Genomic DNA, 8041 nt, shown 5'->3' with positions numbered 1-8041 from the left:
TTCTAAATTAAATTTTCATTAAATAGGTTAATAGATCTGATATAGATCAGATCATAAATTTGATTATTGCATTTTTTGATGAAACAGTTTAATTTCTTTAAATTAATGCAATTTTTTTCTTTTAATTATTTTTATTTAATTTATTTTATTTAACATATTTAACTTGCATGAAATTTTTATTGCAATAATTGTGTAATTAAATTTTTTGGATTATTTTGTATTTTTGTTTTTTTCTTAAAGATAAATATGACATTTTCTCTCTCAAGATTTCTTACAAATAAGCGAAATTATCTGCGAAAACCTGTTAGATGATTACTATTCGTCATGCAACAATGCAGCGGAGATGGTGTGAAGTGAAATCGGTCGCGGTAAATGAAAATGACTGGTACCTGCATTATGCCAGACCGTATGCGACGAGTTTAATCACGTCTATGATTCTAATTTTGTTTATTGCGTAGAAAGAAAGCGCGACTAATGCATTTTTGATTGTCGCAAGTGTTTTACCATCGGATAAGTCGCAATACTTGATGCATCTAACATTATGACAAATGTAACGTCAATATCAATAAACGAGACGATTCTGTTAAATAATAGATAAAAAAGGAATATGCGTTGATCTCGAAGAGATCTTCGCTGAAGCGAAGAATCTCGGTTCACCGGAAAATTGCTTTCCTTTCTCGGAGCGTATTCTATTGCGTACATAGAACGCAAACACGTGATTTATCGGTACTCTATACTTTATTCGAGAGATTACATTTTATCGTAAGATATCCGGTTTCCAAGAGATATTTTTATCAGTATTTGAAATTTTTCAGTGGGCTTCTCGGAATTTGAGTAACTTTCTCATATCGTTTATTATCAAACCTATCTAGTCACATAGGACTAGCAATATATACTTATGTAAATAAATGACTGGTTAAAGGATCACTAAATAAAGTAAACGATTTTTAACAAATCAGTAAATATTTCAGTCTTTGGATAAATAAAATCAGAAGGCATCAACTCACATTTAAAAAAATAGAAAAATATTAAAAAAGAAACTTTAAATTTTCAATTTCTTTAAATTAATTTTCGTATTGCAAAAATATTTATATTTAAAAAACATTTCTCTCTCATTAAAAATATTAATTATTTTATTGCATATTATAGATAAAATATATTATTCATGAAATAATGTATAATAATTAAAATTTAGTGTATCATTATATTTTTAAGATGACGATTGTATTATAGAAGATAATGGTAATTTATATCATTATAACATATACACGCAGGCATGCACTATGCTACCAGCGTTACCTTTTTTATTTGTTTATCTATAATCACTGTGTATATCTGATGTTTCCGGTAGATTTTCCCCTCAATGTTTGCATGACACTCGTCATGCCTTACATTCATTACATTACATTGCCTTAGACATTTATGACACCGCATCAACACTTTCTTTTAGGAAAAGATCGCAGCTTTTAGAAAAAAATCAATAATAAAACCTAAGACGTTTCTGAAAGCGAAAGTTGATACAAATAATATGTGATACACATAATTGCCATAGATCTTGCCCCTTTTGCATAATTTTCTCATTCACGATATATTGCAATTTACAGGATATTTATTAGATTGTATCGTGTGTGTGTGTGTGTGTGTGTGTGTGTGTGTGTGTGTGTGTGTGTGTGTGTGTGTGTATTTTCGTATACTGTACTTTATTTTATCTAAATAAAATAATTGTATTATTTTTTGTACAAATACAAATTTTTTTCATTAACTTTCTCTTTACCGAAGATGACTCGAAAGAGTTTCAAATGTAATGTAACATTATACGAAAGGATCAGTAATTGAATAAATTGTCAAGAATTTATGATATTTGAATGTTGATACAAGTTTTTACGCCATATAAATTAGATAAACTAGATATAGATAAAAATATAATCGAGGTATAAAAAAGATGCTTGTAGTTCTCTTTACATCATCAAGATATACAGGCCTTCGTCCGTAAAATCGAATACGATGGGTTCGAGGCGCCTCTTGATCAAAGAGGAGAAGAAAGTCCGCCAAGATAAGTGGCGCACACAGCTTTCGAAAGCGAAAGTCCTTGTTGTGCGCTTTCTCGCGCATGTTCACGCGACAAAAACACTGGGCACAACCGGATGTCGTAGCCCTGGCCACGAAAATTTGCCAGGTCTCTCTTTCTCTCTCTCTCTCCCTCTCTCTGTTATTTTCTCGGCTTGCCGGCCTTGACGAGTTTCGTGACTCCCGGTTCTATTTTCAAATGTGCCCATTGCCGAGCCTCGCGTTCGTCTTTCTCGCATCCTCCACGTTTTCAAGCTAGATTGCACCAGATGTGCTTTTAAAAACATAAGCTAACACTATATGACAAGTTCAACAAATTCAACTTTAATCTTACAAATCTTCTTTCATAAATCTTGAAAATCCTCTGGTTAATACATTTCTATAACAACATTTTATTAATTTCAGAATTTTTGTAATTAAAATCGTCAGAGCAATTTTTTTTATCACATTTGAATTCTCAAGCAAAAAAAATTTTCATTTTTCGCTTATAGTTTAAATAAGAAAAGAAAGTGGCAGAGAATTGCTATAATATTATTGAGTAAAACATGTTATCTATTTCATTTAACAATTTCATTGTTAATTTATTTCTCAGTTTAAAATAATATCGATAATATAATTTCTAGGATCGCTATTTTTACGAAATGACAACAAAAACGCATAATTGATGTGAAAACGCAAACAATGTACTTTGATGAAATTGCGTGCATAATAATTACATATCATAGTTATATACATGTTATATATTCAAATCCTGTTCTCATTTTAAATGCTATTGTTATTGAGATATTTACGAGTTTGGCGACGGGCTAATGCTCTTTAGATTGCGCGTTTACATGCTCCCGCGCACGAATGGCGGGAATCGAGATGATTAAAGTTCGGACTGATGGATTTAATTGGATAGTCGGAGTAGTGGAAACGCGCAGTAACGAGGAGGTAATTAAGCAATTATCGTGGTAGCGGCACTCCGCTTCTTCTGGACAGTTGGCTTCGCGAACGCTCGTTCCATCGACTTTAGAATTCTAACAAACCCGGGAAATCGTGAAACCGGGGGAAAATTTCGCTGGATTTCACCGTGATTCCTTCGTGCTCGATTTTGCGAATCGAGGCCTCTGATAATCTTTCATCGATAATGTAAGCGTTTTTTATATTTTATTTTTTTATATCTCGCTATCTCTAAATATATATATATATATATATATATATATATATATATATATATATTAGTTTACCAAGTTTCTTTCTACAGATTTGTACTAGTATCCAAGAAATAAATTTTTTGAGAATTTATTTAGCTACATATACAATATCTTTGAAAAAAAAAAAAACATTGCTTAAATTTTTATTACCTCGATAATATTTAATGATTTATATATTTACACATTAAAAATATCGCAGATATATGAAAATAATAATTAAAAATTATATTTTTAATAAGATGGTTTGTAGACATTTCGGCATGTAAATTATCTCAATAGCCTTTCATAATTTAACAATAATTTTCTTGTCGATAACATTTTCTGCTAATTGCAACGTCAAAGCATTAACCGAATGCATAAAAATGCAAGCGTCTTAAATTATATATGTATAATATACGAGAAAGTTTGAAGAGATCGGTAAATCGAGGGGCAGACAATAACGTCGGTGGGAACTGGTGGCTGACTCTTCAAAGTATCGAGGCGTGTATAATACCTCATAGTCGCGTCTGAAAAGGAAACTGCGCGCTGGGCAAAGGCAAAACATCAGCCTCGCCATCAAGTGTAGGTTTGCCAAGTGCCTCTCCTCCTCGGTGCGTGCACCGCAGGACAAGAGGTACAATATCTTGCCAGTACGCCCTGAAAAAGTCGTAACACGCGCGAGCAAACAACAGCAGCAACAACCGTCGTGTACGTGCGTGCGTGCAGAATTATCCACGTACGTGCGATGGGGAATTTCATGGCGCGATGTCCGCGAGGCAAATGCGGGAGCACGTGAGATCGTATTTCGCACGAGGAGAAGAGCGGACCCACTTCGAGTTTAGCCGCAAGCTTGCGAAAACGGTTAACACTTTGCGGTGGCGGACGTCTTGCTGCGAGTTGCTGCGTATATATATATATATATATATATATATATATATATATATATAACCTATTCTTATATGCTTAAGAAATCTTTGGGGTTTTGTAGCGGATAGAGCATTTAAAGTTCTCTGATCAAAGCCAGGATTATAAAATAAAAAATATATAAAAATAGTAAATATTTATAACCGCCTAGGCTAATCGCTAATTACATGTATATAAAATTTTTAAAAAATATTTTCCATTAAAGTGCAAATTAATTTTTAAGTATTTAATAAATTTTTCGGTAGATAAACACGTGCCCTTGAACGTCAGATAAAATATATCGCTGAAGCATCTGTCAAGATAAAATTTTATGTACAGTACGTATTTACGTTGGAGATAATAAAATGAAAGATCTTAGCGGATTCGCGGTGTTTCGGTGCGCGCTAGCGTTTCTTACTCGATCGGAATAAAAACATTAAAACGTTCGAGAACAGTACCGGAGCGTGTGCGAATTTGTAGGCTCCCAGGAAGACTATAATTACACTTCCTACCGCGTGTAATGCGAATCGCGTGTAAATGAAGAATCAAGAATGAGTCACTTAGAGATTGCAGAAATTGAAGCAACTTCGTTAGTAGCTTTTGCTCGGAACTCTTTTAATGTACAACTCGTTCTCGCTCGTTATAAATGATCTTAACGTTTTCACATCTCATTAATAATATATGCAGCTAGTATTTAGCTCAAACAAAATACATAAATGTGCAACAATTTTTTGTATTAGTAATAAATATTATTAATCATATTAATCTGTAAAATTTACAATAAAAAGTTGGCTAGTTTTTCTATTTGATAGGAACGAAATATATATGTGTGAAATTATGTTTTTCAATATATAAAAATATTCATACTGACTATTTGTATTAAATTTAAAGAAGAATAAATTTCATTTACATGTGTATATTTTTTTTCTATTGTAGAATCAAAAATCAGCTAACTTTTTAACTTATTTGCTATTTAATTCATTTTTTAATTTACTACGATAAATTGTTTTTCTATGCAAATAATATTCGACTTTTTAATGTAAGAAGAATTTGCTCGTGCAGATTATTGAACAACGTATTAATTTTCTTCAAGCATTTCCATATATTTAATCCCTAGTGTCATTCATAACGTAGGTCATAAATAACAGTGAAATGATTTTCTACGGGTCATTTACAACCGGCGGCTGTAACCATCGGACATCAGAATTTATTCATTATTTCGGAAATATTTTATCGTAAAATAAATGTTTCCTAAAACGGATTTTTTCCATTTCTGTGAGACAGTGACGCAGTGAAATACGCGAGGTCGGACATGAGTATTTCTTAGACGAGAAACACGCGTGGGCGGTATGATCGTTGGAAAAATTGATCCGCGTACGCACTCGTAGAAAGCTAAAAATACAATAAGGCTGCCGACTACACAACATCGATCGGCGCGCGAAACTTCAGCCTCGCCCGTATGTTCTCGATTGAAGCGTAATCTCTTCCGCTTCCATATACGGTGAGTGCAAAGTAGTTTAATCTCTTACAGAAGGTCGATCATTGAATTTATTTTTGTCGGCTCGGTTTAACCGCGCCGTGTGTACAAAATTGATAGGCATGACTTTGATTCGCTCGAGTGCGTCAAAACATAGCGGTTTAAGGCGCTATTATAATTGTAAATTCCTCGATTTTCCTGACACGTATCGACATTAATGATCCTTATTCTCTAAGTGCAATTACACTGCCTCTTTATGTGTTCTACATTCGTTTGTTAACCGCTCGCGTAAATACGTATTATTGATCAGCCATCATCAATATAAGAAAGCGATCTTTCCGTTTTAAGGATTGCGCTATATTAGTTGCATAATGAATACGATATATCAATCTGCATGCAATTAGTTTGAAACGCTCGATAATTGCAGCGATTGTAAATCAGCTTTGCACGGCACACTTGGTACCGGAAGACTATCTATGCGTTCATTGTTACTTCACAATTTATAGCTAACAAGCATTCGCTATCAATACTTATTACAACGTGCTAAAATAATGCGTGACAATAAATTTATAGAATTTTTACTGCACTTTCCACTCAATATTCGAAAGTTATTTTAAGTAACTTGTATAGCCATACCAAGCATAATATATATTTCATATGTGATTAAAATTGCGAAATTTTTTGCAAATATTAATATCAAAAAACTTTTGTATATTTTTCTCTAAACCTGTAATTTCTAAAAATATTTTAATATATTGATTATACATATATATATATATATATATATATATATATATATATATATATAGGTAATATGATAATAATGTTATTTAAGCAGATAAAGCTGTAAATAGATAGATAGCAATTTTTTTAAATAATTCGAAAATAAAAAGAAAGAAGAAGAGATACATGGAGATGATATCATGAAATTCGTCTGTATAGCCAACACTCCAAACCGAAATCGTCGATGCCTTAGCCGAGACAAAAAAAATTTCCAAAAATATTGGTACACTCGAGTCGTTAGATGAGCTCGTTGATTGCAACCGCTATAAATCGGCTTTGCACGCGGGGTCAACTGAACCCCGGAAGACGCAGCATCGGTCGGGTGGGGATTAAGGCGAGGCCGCGATGTACAAGCGAATGTAGCGGACATAATAAAAGTCAGTTACGGCGTTCGCCGGAGGAAAGCAGCCAGGGACCTTCCTTGATCGTTCTCCAAAAGGTGCCAGTCGCACGTCACGGAGGTCGCGTTCCTTATGCTGAGTTCGCCAGGCGTCGTGATGACCTTGAGGCCAGTTTCCCTGTTCCGCATTCTAAAAATATTTAGCCGTATAGATAGACATACGATTTAAATCATCAGGATAAACTGATCACTATGCGTTTCATGGATTGGGAAAATAATTAAATTTCAATTTGCGTTTCTTTATGAGATGATCTTATCTTGACTTTTCTTGAATATCGAGAATAAAAATAAAGACCATTTAAAAGCAATTAAATATTAAGCGCCAACGACAAATTTTAGCATGCTAATACGATATACAAATACAAATAGAATTCTCTGTATAATAAAATAAAGAAAATGTAGATTTAATATATATGTGTAAAATAATCTTTAATGAAACGCGATGAGATCAAGTATAAATCGAAAGAAATGTAAAGAAGATATTGATGAATTCAAATGATCCATCCAATAATGATTATGTTATTATAAGGCATATATAAGTTTTATGCAATTTTGATTTTTTCAAATAAGTTTCTCCGTTATGTAATTATAAATTATTTATGCAGAATTATTTATATCACAATTCACAATTACAGTATATTCTCGTAAGGACCTGGGGCAATCAAAGGCTCAGGTCAACGACGGCGTAAAGAGACTTCGAATTAAACTTGCAAATTTACTGCCAGCAATAAGAGAAAGAGTGACTTTTAACTCTTATTGTATGTTTGGATGATCGCCAAGAATCCCGAGAATTTTCCACAGATTGTATAAACGTCGTGGACACGTCACAGACGAGCTTGTTGTTCTTTTACGTCACTAGTTTATGAGATCATCAAATTGCTCTCCCGAGTCGCATATTAAAATCGTCGATTCAAGAGAGAGAAAATCAAGTATGTACTTTCTAATTTATATATATATATTGCAGCGTTATATACTTGTTTTCGCGCAAAATGCTCTCTTGTACACCGTTTAATATTTGAGCAGACCTCGAAATTTTGCAATCTATCTTTGCCATCAACCTGCGAGAGAAGTTTGCGCAGAGAGACTCGCACATTTGGCCGGCTGAAATAAAGTTGTACGAGAAATTGCGACATCGAACGCTTTCTCGAAACGAGAAAGACCAGCAGAAGACAACATCGATTGGTCGAATCAACACGACACGAACGATATATTCGGAAACGCACCTGCGAGACGCAT

This window comes from Cataglyphis hispanica, chromosome 5, assembly GCF_021464435.1.
Source record: "Cataglyphis hispanica isolate Lineage 1 chromosome 5, ULB_Chis1_1.0, whole genome shotgun sequence".
NCBI classification, from domain to species: Eukaryota; Metazoa; Arthropoda; class Insecta; order Hymenoptera; family Formicidae; genus Cataglyphis; species Cataglyphis hispanica.
The sequence above is the reverse complement of the archived record's forward strand: the minus strand, read 5'-3'. Positions refer to the sequence as shown.